Source organism: Apis dorsata, unplaced genomic scaffold (assembly GCF_000469605.1).
Source record: "Apis dorsata unplaced genomic scaffold, Apis dorsata 1.3 scaffold_797, whole genome shotgun sequence".
NCBI classification, from domain to species: Eukaryota; Metazoa; Arthropoda; class Insecta; order Hymenoptera; family Apidae; genus Apis; species Apis dorsata.
Window position 1 is genome coordinate 234,240 of NW_006263938.1, and position 4,995 is coordinate 239,234.

Sequence of the window (4,995 nt, forward strand, 5' to 3'; positions counted from 1 at the left end):
TAATTCAGAAAGTTAGCTTACCCTATATATCGCGAAATCTGTTGAAAAGTAAAAGGTTTAAAATTGACGATCAAAGGAAGGGATTACACAACATTGCATAAAATTATAGGTTTTCATCATAGGGGTGTACTATAGAATACAATTTTGAATGAATATATGTAGTCTCATACATATAAACCTTCATGCTATTAGTAAAAAAAAAAAATTATTTGCTAATCATAGAAAGTTTTTCGATTATGTGATAAATAAAAAAAATACATATATCCATTTCATTTAATAACAATGTTTGTAATTACATTTTCACTTTTTTAATTAAACTTTTTGTCTAAGAAAAATGTATAAAAAAATATAATTAAAAAAGAAAAAAATGAATATGAAAAATATGAACCATGATGAGAAATAGAAATGTAAAGAAAACATATTCCGTATAACAAGTAATAAATCTATTATGTCATATGAACATTCCATCAGCATTAATTCATATAATGATCGCATGCAAATGTATACTGAATGAATACGATCTTCATTCATGCGTTCCAGTGATATTATGTAAAAAATTATATATATTTAAGAACATATTATATGATATGAAATATGAAATATTAAATTTTTAATCTATAATTATGAATAAATTTAAATCTGTATAATTTTTTAAAGTTATTGATTTTTTAATAATAATTATTTAACTTAAATATTATAATTAATAATAGCATATTAATGATATAATATCGCAATATAAATTATTCATTAGTAAATATAATAACATAATATCGCGCGCGCGCGCGCGTGTGTGTGTGTGTGTTGTGTGTGTGTAATCAGTATAATAATTAATTACATAACGAAATATGACAAATATGACAAGTATGACAATGATTAGACTAATAATATTATCATACTATATTTATAATATGATAATATAATTGTATTGTATGTATAATAATAATACAATGCTATTATATTTTCAATATTACATATATCATAATAATATAATGACAATATAATTTTTAATTATATTAAAAATTACAATTTATAATTTAATTTTTATGAATAAACGAACAAATAAAATGATTTGCTAATTATCATCAAGTATTTTCATTAGAAGAATAAATTCAATAGTTACTTAATCTTTTTCAATAAAACATATTAAAGAAAGGAGATCAGTCAAAATAAAGCACAATTTAAACTCTCTTACCTATGCTATTCAAAAGAGAAAAGGGATATATACTAAGCAATGGAAAAAAACAAGTTAAATTAAAATGAAACCGGTTGTTCAATAGAGATTGGTAATCGCTCGAACTAGGTTATGCGTGGATTTAATTTTTTATAGAACAAAAATTTTCAATTAAAAGGTCTACATACCACAAAATATGCATCGATCATTTTGATGATTCACTAAATGCACTGCTATACAAATTATGCACAATAATTATGCACAAGCAAATATTATTCTTCTTTTTTTTTAAAGCTTTTGTTAAATCACTGAACACAAAACATGATAAATTAAATTAGATATGTTAATATTTTTAAACACTAAGTGATCCAATTATTGATTTTGAAAACAGATATTATTTCAAATATACCCAGATATAAGAAAGATCTAGGTTCCCTTGCCACTTTCCCATGATGATAACCAAACTGTATTCCCATCACGTTTAGAAAATAATACTTTCATCGCGTTTTCAAATAACACATGCTACCGCGGTTATTGTATCGATGATTGAAGATGCGTATTATGACTTGTACCATTATTTGTAAGCGTCATTTAAATCTGTTTCGCATGTATTAGTTTTATTAGTGGACAGAGGGAAGCACTCGTCCGAGTGGCAAATTTACTCAGTAAGATTTGTTATACACAACATCAGCATAGAAATACATAAAATGAAGGTGACCGCGGCGGTTCAATGTGCTCTTGGAATGTCCAACCTGTACACGTAAAGAACGATGAAGTAACCGAGCATGGACAACGGAATATCACGGAGAAAGAGAAGGAAAAGAGGAAAAGAAACTCGTGAGAAAGAAGATGAAAGCCACAACAAAAAGAAATACAAAAGAAAGATCCTGCTGCACTCGTGAAACACGTTTTCGTATAAACTTTTCAGCACCCTCTGTGGAAATTGTACGAACTAATCGTTCAAATAGTTTTATATTAACCGTTGAAATGATACTTTTTTGATGGATAATATTTCAATTCATAATCAATCACAAATCAGCATATTAAAGATCAAGGATTGATCGTAAAAAGAATGTCTTATGATGCAAAAATTTATAATCGTGTTATATAAAACTATATATTGATATATAACTACGAAAAAAAAAAAATAAGATATCGTAAAGCAATTACTATGTATAACTGTTATTGAGTAATCATTTATATATATTGATAAAAAATAGTAAATTGAATAATAAAGATTACTAATTATTTATTATTATATATTAACAATTGAAATATTTTTGAAAATTCATGTATCATATTTTATATTGGTATAAATAATTTGCCGATTAAATAATTCATAAATTATCCTTAATTAACCTTCGACGATTTAATCTGATATATTTTCTATCGCTATAGATTAGATGCCTTATGTTTACATCGTATTTATATTGATAATAAAATCATCTATTGATAGTAAATCCAATTCTATATATTATAAATTTAACGTCTATAAATTTATTTTATCACATATACATAAGAATAGCCTTGCGTGTACAAAAATATGTTTATTTGTACATATGGATTAAAGCCAACTTTTTTTACAAATGGAACTTTAAATAAAATTATTAATTTATTTAAAAAGTAATAGTTTTTAAAAATATAAAAATAATTTTTTAATATAATAATTTTTTACTATTAAATTTTACTATTAAATTTGGAATATATCAATCGATATTCTAAGAATTTATAAATATTATTAAAATTTTTATATTTACATAATATATTCATATATCATATAAAAAAATAAAGATAATTATGAAATATAATTATAAGAATTCTATTAGCATCTTATCAATTTTCATTAATATGATTCAATGATTTAATTATATTACTTAATGAAAAAAATATAAAATTTATAAAATAAAAATTTTTTTTTAAAGTTAAAACCCTCTTTGAAAGTTAATATCGTCAATATATAATTTCATATTTTCATAATTATTATTATTATTAAAGTTGAATAAATATAATTAAGAGAGATGAAATATTCCAATGTTTTTTTTTTAAATTATAAGTTATCAAGATAAAAACAAAATCATACTATGAACTATAACTATTAATTGACAATACATTATATAAAAACAAACATTATATTTTGATTAATATTTTATTTATCAATATTTAAAAAATTACATATATATTATGTGTATCCATGCATATTGTAATAATTTATTATACAAATTAGTTTAAATATTTCTAAAAATAATATCTTTCTAAAAATAATATGATACTTCATTCTTATTATATAGGTAACGTGATTACACTTGAACGATTAAACTATAATTCGAATACATACATAATATGTATACGGAAATAACCAATGCCATATTCAGGGACAACTGCCTTAGAAAGCAAGGTGATTGGAAACCGAACAGACGTATCTTAGAAATAGCACGTAACTAAAACTGACTCTACAGTCTGTTGACCCTTTAAATGCCCGTACACACATGGAAGAACACGATATAATATAAAACATTTCACGTGCATCACTGTTTTAAATGATCTGTTTTTAAAATGCTTTATCGATTGTAGTTAATAAGTAATAAAGAATAACAAGGTAATGAAGGTAAAAAATGTCGATAAAAATACTAAACATCCTTTCTCAATGATGATCAATAGCATCTGACATAATCTACTAATTTCATATATGTTGTTTTTAATTGGCATCTTCATTCATATGTGATAGTAAGAATATAAAAACATATGAAGAAAAAAAAAATATATACATATATATGTATGTATGTATATAATATAAAGAATAAGAAGACAAAAAGGATTATTGAATATATTTTTTTACAAATATATTATTTCTAAATATTATATATTGCTCGTATCCCAAAAATTTCTTAATAATTTCGACGTATATCAATATCAATATATCATAAAGAGGGATAGAATCGACATGCAAAAAAATATGTTCTCAAGAAAATGAATGAAAAAACATTGGAATTCACGAAACAACACATGTCACATATCATACGTTTAAAATAATCGAATTTATTTTCTTTTCAGATAATATTCCCATATTTCGGTTAAGCAAAATTCGTGAACTGTCGGTCACATTCGATGAAAATAACCACAATCAGCATGTATGAATTATGTACAAAAAGTCACTTATTTGACAAGTAATTGAATTTTTTTAAATGAACACTAGTTTTAAACACTAATTGGAGATATTTCAGAAATCTTACGAGTTTTATATAATAGTAACTAAAAGATAACAAAGGAAAGCCGCTAGGCGAGTCACACCAACACGAGGTCTGTACAAAATGATCGACATACCTGTGTAATTACTTAACGATTGGCGTTTTATTTCTTCTCTATCTTCTGCACGTATTCAATAAATAAGTAGAATGAAATTCCAAATACATCAAATAATCAACTTTTCTTGACTTTTGAATAAAATTACACCACGTAATCACAATGTTTTTTCTTGCTCGTAAGAGACAATATGGCGGTACAAATTCGGGTGCAGCATGTCCGGCACGATGTAACTATGACGCCACATAGCGGGAAAGAAATGATTTAATCCTACCGCCAAAATAGTTATAATTTTAAATTTTTGTAGCTGTAAAAAATTAAAAAAATACCAAATTTAAACAGTTAAAAATTTTAAAATAATAATTCTATAATAAATAAATTTTTCTATTATAAATATAATATTCAATTGCATAAAAAAATATTGATTTCCAATATCTTTTCATACACTGCCATCTTACGTTAAAAAAGTAAATTATAAATTAATTTAACATGAATAGGTAAGGAAGATTTCTTTTACAACCAAT

At 23.9% G+C, this 4,995-nt stretch overlaps 1 protein-coding gene across 3 annotated transcripts in view; it reads right to left on the bottom strand.

Annotated features, from left to right (window-relative positions):
- LOC102676202 (KH domain-containing protein akap-1) overlaps positions 1–4,694 on the bottom strand; it is a 9,462-nt gene extending 4,768 nt beyond the window's left edge. Inside the window, exon 1 of one of the 3 annotated variants that reach the window (XM_006623004.2) lies at positions 4,498–4,694. The gene's annotated coding sequence lies outside the window, so the exon portion shown is untranslated. Of the gene's footprint in view, positions 1–1,359; positions 1,905–4,497 lie in introns of those variants that run through there. The other 2 variants (XM_031513921.1, XM_006623003.2) reach the window with 2 other exon arrangements.
- Between the last annotated feature and the right edge of the window lie 301 nt (positions 4,695–4,995).